The sequence below is a fragment of the Ochotona curzoniae genome, unplaced genomic scaffold (genome assembly GCF_017591425.1).
Source record: "Ochotona curzoniae isolate NIBS_2020 unplaced genomic scaffold, NIBS_Ocur_1.0 scaffold_4505, whole genome shotgun sequence".
In the NCBI taxonomy this organism is placed as follows: domain Eukaryota; kingdom Metazoa; phylum Chordata; class Mammalia; order Lagomorpha; family Ochotonidae; genus Ochotona; species Ochotona curzoniae.
Window position 1 is genome coordinate 7,529,991 of NW_024467118.1, and position 13,932 is coordinate 7,543,922.

Consider the following 13,932-nt stretch of genomic DNA (forward strand, 5'->3'; position numbering starts at 1 on the left):
TGCGATTCACTCTTTCCTCCTCTCTGCACTCACTCAGCCAGGCTGGGAATTGAGAACTCGGTCAAGGTCTCCCTGGAAGGTAGAGACCCAAGCAGCTGAGCTGCCACCTGCCACCTCCGAGGGTGCTCATCAGCCCAAAACTGGAATCAGAAGTGGAGCCAGGACTCTGGGCAGACACTCTGGATGCTGTGCAGGCATCCCTGGTCTTAACCACCAGACCAAAGACCAGCACCGGAACTGGCACTGCATATTGAGCAAGGTCATAGTTTGGGAAACCATGGGAATCCTCATGGAGAGGCAGTCCAACGTGGTAGCAAAAGAGCTTGGATTCTGGAACGTCACAGTCTTGATCTGAGTCCTGCCTTTTCCACTTGCTGGTTGTCTGGCTTGGGGCAAACCACTTTCTGTCCCTGGGTTGCAGGACCTTGTGGTAGGGAGGGACGCTAAGTATCCTGCACCCAGGGCTGCTTGTCCCAGTACATATGGTGTCACCTACTGTTAGCTCCCCAATGGACAAACTTGCATTTAAAGCAAACTACATAGATTTTCCTTTTTTGCTTCCAAAAGTTTCCCTGGCTTTGACCTCCCTGAGTGTGCCTGATTTCCCACAGCATACATGTTTGGCATATTAATCTCTTGCTTATTCCTGAAATACATTCATTTCTTTGTTGTTTTAGACAACAAAGGGCTCATGTTGAGATGAGGTGATGAGCCTGGAGCACCCGGCGTGAGGCAGTGGCGAGTTAGTTCACAGTGCTAGTTCCAGCCTTTGCCATTGTTGCTGAGAGCTTTCTCCGCATCGTCCACAGGACGGCTGGCTCTCCAGCCAGGAGCTACCGTGCACAAGGCATCACATGAGGTATTTTTGCTCAAGACCCTTTATAATCCTTTTCTGTACTTTATGAAATTAATTCTATTATTTCATTTCACAGATGAGAAAACACTAACATATAGAGATTTTCTTATGCGGCCAAGGTCACTTCCCTGTGAAGAGTTAGCAATGAGCTACAACACAATCCGCTGGGGAAACAGCCTGGTGTTTCTCACTGTCTGGAAGATTCCAGCATCAGGCAGAACCACACTTGGCACACAGAGGGAGCTGGATTGGAAGTGGAGTAGCCTGGACTTGGATAACACGCGTGCAAGCAGCATCGTAAGCTGGCCCCTTAAACGTGAATTCTCATTTTCATATGTCAGCCACAGTAAATTATAGTACAGTGTAAACAAGGAAGGATGCAGGAGTGAACACAGGCTTTCTTGAATGTTCCCTTCTCTCTTTGATGAAAGTTGATGCTCCCAAACGTAAGTGTGGGTGAACTGAGAGAGAAAAATAGCCACGGTCCCTCTGCACAGGGGTGAGTGCAAAGCATCTGACCTTGAGCCTGGTACCAATTTTTCCACTTACTTCATCCTTTTGAAATTCTTCAGGACAGGAAAGTGGAACTCATGAAAATGAACCTTCATGAAAATTTGCAGTTCCTGGAACTCAATGAACAGGCTTTTGAAAGCCAGAACTTGGCTTCACTTTTCTGGAAACTTTGGACACCAAACAGAAAGGCAGGCTGGAGACGGGTTGGCACCAGGGCACTGCAATTGCTGGGGCTGGAGCTGCCGTTTGAAGACCTACGGAGGACTCTGAACACCCACATAACAACCTGTGAAGCCGATGGCAGAGTCTGAGTTATGCTAAGTTCAGTGCAATGATTCAGTACTTAAAGTCTTCCTTTTTTTGTATTTTCTTTGTGAAGCTATTTAAAAGATGTCTGAATAGTACGAAATGTCACTATTGTGCCTGTCATGGTAAATTAATTTTCATACCAACTAGGAAGCAGCAGATCCTCACAGAGTCCATCCCTACACGGAACAACACGCAGTATTAAAGGTTGGGGGTGTTTGAACAGCTGATTGGCCCAGAGGAAAGGCACGTGAGAGCTGAAGCAAGCTGCTCATCCTGGCCTCTTTGCTTGTAAGTACGTTTTAAAAATGAGCCAAAAACCCAGTAAGAAACAAGCAGGTAATAAACACTAAGAGTGTAGCCCGAATTCCCACAGTTTCACGTACGACCCTGGCTAGACGGGTGTGAAAATCCCAGTGCTATGCCATCCTTGCATCCTTGCAGAGGTTCAAAGAGGTGCGACGACTCAGCGTGTTGGCTAACAGAGTCTGTCTGCCCAGAGCAGCTCCGAGGGTTTCCCCTGCGTTAATTCACTGGAGTCTCACAAAGGGATTGATTCTCATCATTGCATGAGAAAATCAGGAGGATGAAGCAATACAGAACTAAGAATGCTGTGCAGGTTGAACAACCCCAGGCTCTAGGGCAGGCACGCGACCCGTTCACTGAGCCAGCCCTGCAGTCACTGCAGGCCAGAATCACCATCCCCGGGGCTAGGCACAGTTCTAAGGCTGCTCCTCTATCAGCGCCTGTTCCGATTACTAACACAGCTCTAATGCTTTGGGTTCCTACTGTAAAGGAGCAAAGACTTTCTTTTCCTCATCCATATTTAGGTTTGCAGCTGAGACCCCTCTAACAAAAGATGGATTATCAAGATATGCACATTCATCACAGCAAGCTTCATGGGACACAGTAGTTTGAGAAGTTGGAAGGGTTAATAGGCAGTTAGGAAAGGCTCTTGTGGGAATAAAGAATCAGGTGTTTGCATGAAACTTGACATCGGCTGATTAGACAAAAAGCATTGCCTAAGAAAACAGAAAGATTGATAGCTAGAGACTATAAAGGGTGCCCTACCCCTGGTAACTCTATGAGAAATGAGGCCCTGGCGTCATACCAGCTCACATCACAAAGTTGCGTGTCTTAAGTGCTAAGCAACTGACCAGCGAGGCATAACCTGCCTTTGTCGGTCAGCTCAACAATATTTCTCAGCCATCACATCTCCCAAGTGGTTCACATGGTAACATTTGTTAAATAGTCAGGAGCCTAAACAAGTGGCCACTGATGCATCGAAGCTGTGTAGGAGAACTAAGCTCCCAAAACCCAGGCCCTGGAAGGACCGCCCCTTTAGGGACCCCCCCATGGCCCGCGGGAATCTCTGTTTCCCAATAAAATCTTCTTTCACTCGCTTTGCTCACTCCCCTGTATTGTCAGTGTGGTAATTCTTTATTACCATGAAACAAAGAATCCGTTCATAACTCCCGTAACAGTGTCCTTGGAAACGAAGACCTCCAGGTGCAGGTAAATTCGTATTTTTATAATTATGTTTAATGAAAAGCAGACAGTTGCTGAGCGGAATGATCAGCTGACACCGGGGTCTGACCAGAGGGGTTGTGCTGCGGGATCCAGGCTTGTTTGTTCAGATGCTTTCTGTGTCCTGCTGGCTTCGGGCATACAAATATTCCTTGTTCGCAGGTTCTAGGAAGACAGCTCCGGCTGAGGGGCTTACGGCCTCCTTCAGGGGGAAGGGCAGGAGGTCAGAGAGTGAGCGATTTCGCCTGCAGTTTTCTCAAGTGCAAGGTGCCACGTTTTGATGTAATGTGATCCCATACCATCAACACAAATAAAATGAAACAATTTCATTAGTAATAAGAGACCAACTGAGCAGGAGTTACATTAGCAGGAACTCGCCACCTAGAGAGCTCTCACACTTTCTTCTTTTTCTTTTTCTTTTTATTTTTATTATTTTTAAGATTTATTTTATTTTTATTGCAAAGTCAGATATATATAGATAGAGAAAGAGGAGTAGAGACAGTGAAGAAGATCTGTCCGATGATTCACTCCCCAAGTGACTGCAATGGCCGGTACTACATGGATCTGAAGCCAGGAGCCAGGGACTTCCTCCAGGTCTCCCACATGGGGGCAGGGTCCCAAGGCTTTGGACCGTCCTTGACTGCCTTCCCAGACCACAAGCAGGGAGCTGGATGGGAAGCAGGGCCACTGGGATTAGAACCAGTGCCCATATGGGATCACAGCACATTCAAGGCAAGGACTTTAGCTACTAGGCCATGGTGCTGGATCCCTCTTTTTTAGTTTTTAAGATCTATTTATTTAGGGCCTGGTGGTGTGGCCTAGTGGCTAAGGGCCTCGCCTTGAATGTACCAGGATCCCATATGGTCGCCGGTTCTAATTCCAGCAGCTCCACTTCCTCTCTATCTCTCCTCCTCTTTGTATATCTGACTTTGTAATAAAAATAAATCTTTAAAAAAAAGATTGATTTATTTATTGGAAAGTCAGATTATTACAGAGAGGAGAAGAAATAGAGAGGAAGATCTCTCTGATGATTCATTCCTAAGCAGCTGTAACAGCCGGAGCTCAGTCAATCCGAAGCCAGGAGCCAGGAGCCTCTTTCAGGTCTCACACACGTGCAGGGTCCCAAGGCCTTGGGCTGTGCTTGACTGCTTTCCCAGGCCACAGGCAGGAAGCTGGATGGGAAGTAGGGCCACTGGGATTAGAACCGGTGCCCATATGGGATCCCGGTGCATGCAAAGTGAGGACTTTAGCCACTAGGCTACCACACTGGGTCGACTCTCACACGTTCAATCAAATAAATCAGCAATCAGCATACACTTTCGGCCTACAAGGAAGTCTTTTCCTTTGAACTCCAGTGACAATCCCCCGCCCCAATCACTTCTGATTTGGTAACAGTCCAACTCAGTAATCCTTGGCTGCTCAAAAAACCTCTTCAAGGTAATAATGCGACCAAGGTGACCATTCAAACAAATCTCACAACATACACAGCCTGCACTGAACCTGGAGACAACCGGCGGTTTCACGGCCAGCCTGGCAGTGATGCTGCTGACGGAGGCTGGAGAACCCCTCTTGTGGAGCGCACCTGCCCACAGCTGCTCGGTAAATTGCCTCTGTGTGGGCTGCCCAGAGCGCCTGCCTCTCCAGGCTAAGGTGGGGGCAGGAGAGCAGCCCAAGTGCCAGGCAGACTCCTTGCCCTGCTCAGAGCGCTGGACACCAGGCAATCCGGTGTCCTCAGCCTCTGGTGCCTCGATGCAGGAGCCCCCTCCCAGGCAGTGGCACTGACTTGAGCCAGACCACCAGGTGGGCAGTGACACCACATGGTTTATTTTCTCGTGATGATTCTGCTCAGGGGCCCGGAGCAGTGTCTGAACGTGGTGAAGCTTCTCTGCTGGACCTAACCCTGGGGATGCTCTCAGCACTCACGGTCCCAGTGCGGTTCAGGCCATTGCTGCATGAAACACGGAGCCTTGGAGTCTGAGAAGGCAGCAGCAGTTCTCTCGAATCTCGTTCCATCCCCGTGTGCTGAAGCAGGTTGTAAGAGGAGTTTTGACTTTCTTCTGGAGCGGGTGATGAGTCTCCTGCAAGCAGGGCCTGCTCCTTCCCCTGCAGAGACGCACACTCTCGTCTCTGAAGACACTGGATGGACAGCGGGATCTGAGCAAGCAGTGTCCCCTGTGTCAGCACAGATCACTCCCTTCTGTCCTCCTACCTCCCTTCCCTCGGCTTCCTCATCAAATGCAGCTCGAACATACCCAGTCTGCTTGCAGCTTCGTCTCTGCTGCCTCCTGTGTCGTGTAAAGCCAGTATCAAATAAATGTAGGCGCTTGTGTGAGCCTGTATTATGTGCCAATAAACTAGCCTTGGGCTCTGCCCTGGACCCATTTAGTTCACGTCTACCAGGAATCCTGGGTCTATTTAGTCAGATATCTAATCAAGTTCTCCCTGAACTGGGCTGCCTTCAGCAGGAATCCTATCAGGCCCATCTAAGCCTAAGAGGCCTCTATTCCTTGGGGTCTTCTCTGTTTCTGCTCATTGCTCACCATTCTGCTTGTGGCCATGAACTTTGTTTTGTACTTGTATGTGGAACAAAGAAAGCCTGTTCTCCCTGGAGGCCTTGCTTCCTCTGTTGCAATAGTTCCCTGAGCAACACTTGCCATCTTCATGGTAACTTTGTATGTATGTAAGTATATGTGTATGCATGTATTTAATGATTCAGTTTCATTGGCTCTGGGATTTCCCTCCTACCCCTGCAGATGCCCTCTCCTCACTGACTTCCCCTCTCTTGTTACAATAAGATACTACTTCAAAAAAATATCTGGCTTCGGTTTTCTTTGACCTCAGCAACATCTGGAAATACTCTCTCAAGATTTGGCTAACCTCTCTTTGTCCAGAATGTTCTAATTTAACTCCTTTTATACCCACATCAAGACCTGCTGACACCATCAGGGGTTGGTTTGGGGATTTCCATACCAACCAAAGAAGATGCAGACAGAAACTTAAGTTTTCCCTTCTGCCCAAATCAGAGCCTCTGAAAACACAGCTGACATTCCAGCCTCCTCCGAGGGAGTCTCCTGTGAATCCCACTGCTGAGGAAGCAGATTAGTAATTCATCAGCGAGCAAACACCTCCCAGAGTCTTCCTTCTTTTATCAAAGCCCTCAACTTTCCTCCATTTTATCGCTGCCTTTCTAGTGGCTGCAATGGCTGGGGCTGACCAGGCGCCAGGAGCTCCCTCCAGGCCTCTTACAAGGGTGTAGGGCTCCAGGCACCTGGGCCATCCTCCCATGCCTTCCAGGTGTGTTAGCAGGAAGCTAGATTGGAAGTGGGCACCCAAGACTTACTCCAACACTTCCTCACTAGCTTAGTGTTAGGAGAGATGAGCCTGGGTCAACAAAGAGAGGGAAAAGTTGATGGCAATACCTGGTTTCATCTTTTTCAATTCAATATTGGCTGATACTCTGAGCCGTTTATCCAGGTACTATTTGTTGGGCTCTGTTAGCCATTATGTCAGGCTCTGCGATACAGAGGTTAATGCAGACGATCGCCTACACTCAGTAGCCTATTTGAGCGACAAGCAGTTGAGAAAAGAGCATTACCGGAAGCATGGATCAGATTTCATGGGGACCTTGAGACAGGGAGACTGTGTGGGGAGTACGGTGTGAAGTGGTAAGTGTGTCGGTGGGTGTAGTAGGTGAGCAAGACAGGGAAGAATTCAAAGGGGGAGACCATGAATAAACCCACCAGGAAATATTGCGGTAGGCAGGGTTTGAGTCCCGTGAACACGCTGGACCAAGGACTACCATTAGCCTGCCTGATTGCTTTAACTGGCCTGCTATGATCAGGGTGGTGGTATGAAAGGAGAGACACATTCCTATTTGTAAGAAGATGATAAACAATTCCACAACATAAAGAGCATATGGGTTCAAAAGGGGAGAATGCTGGGCCACCGAGAGCACGTGGACACACCCCATTCACGCTTCCTCACTTAGATTTTGTATGTGTCTCTGTCTTTTGGCCTTACAACACAAAATCCAGCACTTATCTTTCACATACTGTATCAGTTTGTACAACAAACAGTGGAGAAAGTGGCGTTGAGTAACTAAGACCAGGGAATAAATTCCTGGCAGGTTGTACACATGCTATGGCTTTATCCCAAGAGCTGTTGGGAATGATTAGAGATGGCAAAGCCTTGATCAGAAAGAAAGATAGAAAACTGGTGCCGTGGCTTAACACGATAATCCTTTGTCTGCAGTGTTGGCATCCTATGTAGGCACCAGTATGAATCTGAGCTCTTCCGCCTCTGATCCAGCTCCTTACTAAGAGCCTGGGAAAGCAGTGGGGGGTGGATCGAGTCCTTGGTCCCTGTATCATGTAGGATACCTGGAAGAGGCTCCTGGCACCCAGCTTCACACTGGCCCAGCTCTGGGTGTTGTGGCCATTTGGGGAGTGAACCACCAGATGGAGGATTGCTCTCTCTGTCTCTCTCACTTTGACTTTCAAGTGAAATAAATACATCTTACTTAAAAAAAAAAAGACAAAATATGCATGATCACAGTTGTGCTTCTATCATGAATCCAACAATTGTTTTTGAGATCTACAGGGCCTAGGCACTGTTCGAAGTACTCGGATCACTTAATGCATAAATAAGAACCCGTTTCCCCCGGAGTGCACAGTTCAGTGGGTGGTGGAAAGAAACAACATGTAGCTGTGTAAGGGGAATACATTTTATTTTAGAAAGCAATGTAATCTACAGAGAAAAATATAGCAGGGAGTGGGAGACAGACAGGGCTTACCAGGAAGGTAATATTGCAAGATTCGCAGGAGTGGCAGGATCGAGCCTTGCCGATATCTCGGGCAGAAAGAGTAGCGGAAGCAAATGCGCTGAGACTGGTACCTGAATGCCTCAGGCTCTGGTCAAGCACACACAGAGAAGACACGGGCATGTCCTGTTGGCACTTCATCCTGCTGCACGTCACCCTCCACCAATCCAAAACCCACACTCCTCTAAGATGTCAGCTCCCATATGTCCCAGCTGTTGTCAAGCGTTTTGATCTATGAGGGTGGGGGTGGGGCGGTCACATACATTACGCCGGATGGCAGGCAGCTCCCAAAAGCTCATTTAGGGGATCAATTATTAGAAAAGAGGTTCTGGGAATGGGAGGACTGGAAGATTGTCATCACCTCTGTTTCTGAGCTGGGCCAGATGTGTGTGTGTGTGTGTGTGTGTGTGTGCGTGCATGCACATGCATGCATGAAAGTGAGAGATAGAGAGAGAGGGGGCCAACTATCCCGATTAGCACACGATAATGCCACCTGATGTCCATTGTCCCGTGGTAATTACTCTTAGCACCCTGCCTGTTAGGTGGGCACTAGGGAGTCATGAGGGAATGTTGTGATAGGACCCAGCTATCAGAGTGTGACCCAGCTCTGGCACAGGCCCTGGAGATGGCGATCTCTTGACGGCAATGGTGGGACACATTCATAGCACTTTGTAAGCATGGCAGTGGAGTATGGTGCGCTGAGATCAGCACGGCTTGTGGCAGGCTTAGAAAGGGGCTCTTCACAGGGGTGTTGGCAGTGAGTGGACCCAGTAAGGCCAGGAGGGACAAGGGAGTGGCTATAGGAATCTGGCAGGAGCCTCATCGAGGGGCCATCCATCAAGGGGCCACCCTTGGGCAGTGACCTCTGCCCAAGAACCCAGTGACCTGTGGCCGCTGCAGTGAGGAAGCAGTCACAGTGAGTGACCAGGCCCCGCTTTCCTTCCTCCCTCTGAGGAACCTGCTGGGGCAGAGAGCCAAAGGGAAGCAGAATGGGAGACACGCGGCAGTGTAGGTCCCCAGTGGGGACACAGTGGGGACAGAAGCCACTTCGGGGCAGGCTCCATGAGCTCAGGTGCAGGGGTCCTGGGGGACCCCCAGGCCTTATGAAGGGACATGTCCTTAAAGGGCCTGATGGTTCCCACAACAGTGGAGCCCTTGCAGTCACGGAAGTAGATGTTGTGAGCGTCTGTATGACTTTACCTTGACCGTCATGCTAAGGGGACCCAGGCAGCCAGGGCTCTGTGGCCTTGGGAACTTTCTAGGACTCACAAGCGTGCACATATTCACCACAGGCTCTCATCTGAGGGGCTTAACTTCATCTCACCTTCTGCTTCTGGGCTTGGTCCTCGAGCCCCCGGGGAGAGTGCCAAAGCGTGGCTGCTTCGAGGGAGGAGCCAGAGGAGCTGTCCTTAGTTTCCTTGCGATGCTGAACTACAGGAAAAAACAACTGCCGGTGTTGCTGGTCACACGCCACATTGTTTGCCTCTCCTAGCTGGTAATTATTTCATACAAATGCCTGATAAGATGGGGGGAAAGCTGTTTTGCAACAGTCTGTAATTTAAATACATAGGTTTTAAAAGTTGTATTCAGTGATTCTTCTGTTATTTCTAAAATGATTGTATATAACCATGATTCAAAATTAAATATACCATGGAAAGCAGCTAGTTTCCACTAGACCTCCTACCGTTTTCTGCTGTAGTGGCAGATTTGCTGAGACGGGGTCACGTACAGAGAGCGTGGTGGAAGGACATAGAATCACATGGGAAACAGAGAAACCCACTGTAGCCTTTTCACCTTCGCGGCAAGTGGCCTGTGCTGGGGGAGAGGCCCTCCTGGGCCTCCTGTTGCTTAAAGATACCTCCTTTTGATCAGCAGCTAGATTTGACTTCAGCTTTGCAGGGACTATTCAGATCAAACAACAACCCATGCTCCTGTTGCAACTTTCTCCCCTGCCTCTGAAAACTGCTTGTTTAAAGATGTATGCAAAAATACAAACACAGACGAATACAGAAATTACAGTGTTCTAGGGACGTGGAAGGACTAACAATAGCCCCCTGCTCTCTGACCTCCAATGAGATCTCCAGGAACGGTAACTGTGAGCAGGTTCGTATGCATCTGCTAGAAATGTCAGTTGCATTTCCGGCCTACTTTCCTTGTATATCGAAGTCCATAGAATGTATGATCTTGCCCATTGTATATAGAGCTTAGAGCACAGCCTCTATAATGCTCAGAATACTTCTCCTCTATGAGTGTAATTTGTGCCCACGAAACTGTAAGAACAAACCATAAGACCCTTCCCCAGTTCCCCATTAATGACCATTAAGTTCCTTTTAAGCCTTTATTTTCAGAAAGGATGTTCTGCTCTGTCAACCTTGCGCACAAGCCTTAGGTGCATCTGCAAGGTTATCAGTAGTGTGTACTTTTACAAGTGCAACTGTCCAAACTGCTCAGCTAATGGAGAGTCTTCCTAATTTACCTTTCATATTTTAGGTTAAAGTTGAACGTTTGCATTGCAGTGGGAGGTCTAAGGGTAGATAATATCTGAAGAAAAAAAGAAAGAGGAACATTGAATCTATATGTTGCCATACAAGCCACTTTTTTTTTTTTTAATTGAGAATGTGTTGGCTGAGAAGCGATCCAGCTCGGAATGTGTTATCTGCACTCAAACTTCTTGTGACAATGGTGCCTGAATCCACTGTGAACCTTTTCTGAGGATGCAGCTCATCTCCAGGAGTTTGAGTTGTAGACTCCTGCAGGCATGCTGGGCTGTGGAGGGCTCGTCTTCCTGCTCAAGTTCTGGAGGAAGGGGCTGAGAAAGCCACTGTGGGCTGTGCACTGCGGGCTGTGCAGCGGTCAGCCAGTTCTCTTTTCATCATACCCAGTTATCGACTGTGGGAGACCAGAATGTGCCATTCTGAAACAGACCTCTATGTTACATTTCCAGTTAGTTATTTAGACAAACTGAAGACATGGGCTAGCTGTGGATATATATAACATATATTTCAAGAAGAAAGCTGCACTCCCACACAAGTTTTATTGTCTGAGAGATTGCTTTAACTTTATTTATTTGCATTCACCTGAAAGGCAGAGTGACAGTGGGGATAAAGAGAGGAGGGGAGAGGTATCATTCATCCACTGGTTCACACTCAAAATCCACACGCGAGGCCATGTGGCAGCCTCCCCCATGGGCAACAGCAGCCCCTGTGCTGCTCTCACTCGGGGTGTTCGTTAGCAGGAAGCTGGATGAGAAGCAAAGTAGCTGGGACTCAAAATATCACTCTGATATGGGAAGCGGGCACTCCCAGCAGTGGCTGAGCCTGCTGCATCACTCTAACCTGTCAGGCCATCTGCATCATCAGGCAACCTTTATTCATCTTACATTTTCTTCCCCAAGCCTCTGTAACTGTGTCATCTCCCTCGTTTAATCCTTTCTATAGCTCAGGACACTAAGCAAGCTTCAATCATCAGGTGCTTCTGCAGACCTCCTGTGCGTAGAAATGTAATTGAAAGTAATTTTCTCTTGTGAATCCATCCTACACCAGTTCAGTTTTCAGCCCGGCTGAAGAATCTGAGACAAGGCTTTTCCCCCTTTCATAATACAGTCTTCAGTGTTTCCTTCTGAGCCAAAAATCAAACACCAGCTCCATTGTCTTGGCCTTGTGACCTCGGCTGAGTAACACAGTGGGCCACCCAAGTGTACCCTGGCCATAGGCAAACGCCCACAGGCTGCTGTCAACAGTGGCCCTCCTGTTCAACAGTTTTGTGGCTGTCTCCACCTTCGCTTGTCACTGACACTGCAGGCAGATATTTGTAGGGTGTACCTTCGAGACTGAGTGGTCAATCTCTAAAATTCGTAATGGCATCAGCATTTCCACCAATAATACCTGATTTCTACTAATTAGAGCTTAACACATACTTGGTGTCAATGCTTATAATTTCCTGTAAAATTAGGTACATCAAGACAGTTCCAACCTGAATCAGATACTGCTCTCAGCGTCATGCCATGTAGTCTTAGTGGTGGGTGCTGTGCTGGTGCCATAGCCTGCAGAGTTCAATGCCTTTTGTAGAGTCTGGCTGCTAAGAGTTAATGCCTAGAATTAGATAGCTGGAGATCAAATCTCACCAGCACAGGGTGTTGTGTGTATACCTTCAGTCAGTTACTTGACTTCTTTTCCCAGCCAAAGTTCTAAGTTAGAAGCAGTAGCACCGTCTCCCAGAATGGTATTGCAGGTTATCAGGAAGCTCCTGAATATCTGGGAGGGTGAAGGAAATGGCGATAGCCAGGAATGGTACCCACATCACAGCATTGGTCTAAACTGAAGACCGCAGCCCAGATTACTGGGCAAGGAAACGAAACCTACATGGCAGAGGCGTGAGCCGGTGAACTCCCACCAGTACTGCTTATGACAACATTCCCCACTCTCAGTTTCCAAATCTGTGAAATGGAGATAGGGCTAGTGATATATCTGTCTCATGAGGTTGAGAATTTAGTGACAGTGCAGAAAAAGAACTCAGTGCAGTGTAAGGCACTTGGTACATGCTCAGTTGATGTTTCCCCTTCATTTTCTTTACTTTTATTTTAATACACTGCCACTTCAGATACTTTTGTTTTTTTCTTCCTCATTCTTCTTCTTATAAACAGTTGATAAAATGCAACATAGAAATAATTCTGCCAATGGGAACCTGGACGAGGAGGAAATGTGTGTGCACAGCCAGAGAACTATTTACTATGCAGTTGAACAGCACTGTTAACTTATAAATGCTGTTTAACTCCTAACATATTCCCAGAGGCACGAAGTCTGAAGTAGTTGTCTTCAAATGAGATCCAAGAAAAATGGAAGGGAAGGAAGAGAATTTCACTTGAAAAGAAAAATTCAGTGAGACAAAAAGAATTTGACTAACATATTTTTGAGATACAAATTGTAATGTTATAACTACCCTGGAAGTGGGTGATTCAATGCTTTTTTATATGTACACAGATGTGCAACTGTCACCAAATCTGTTTAGAGCATTTTCATCAAGTGTAAAGAAACCCAAATCCGTTATCAGTCATTTCAAACTGCCTAGCGAACAGTCCTACACTAACCGAGCTTCTGTTGCTATAGATTTGCAAAGTCTGGAAACTCTATATAAATGAAATTATATCACATATTGTGCTTTATGGTTGATGTCTTACATTTAGCCTGAGTTTTTCAAGAAGCCCCTATGCTGCAGAAGTAGGAGTGCTGCCTAACCTCTCTGACTGAATAGTATTCCATTGTCTGCACATACCATTGTTGTTTATCCATTCTTCAATCGATGGAAATTTGGATTGGTTCCATCTTTTAGCTACTATGTACATGGAAATGCATTTCCATGTGGAAATATGCTTTCATGTCTCCTGACTGTGGAATTTCTGGATTAGATCAGCTCTGTAAAGGCTGAGGACAGACATCTTCACCTGGCTTGTTCACTGCTGATACAGCATTGACATGTGATGCAGTTACAAATACTTATCGAGAAAGCTGAGTAGATGAACTAGTAGATGGCTATCTTGAGGAAATATTATTTTTCCTTATATATGAAAACATGCATATGCAGATATTTTTCTTGGATCATTACATATGGCACCCAGCTTGTTTTGAAGTTCTTTCTAGCTCTTGAAATTTGTCCCTAGCCAGCTACATACTGAGAGCCAATGTGCAGCTTTTGAATGTAAACATGAATGTAAACATGAATGAAGCTTTTGTGGCATGATTTTTGACTCATACATTTATTTTCTCTCTTGTGAATGGCTTTTTAGAGTTTAATTCACATGCATGTGAGTTATTCAGTATTTGTCTTTCTATGTATTCCCTGTTAGCACAATGTCACCCAGGTTCATTCACATTGTCACAAATGGCAGGCTTTCCTTCTTTGTATGGCGTAATAA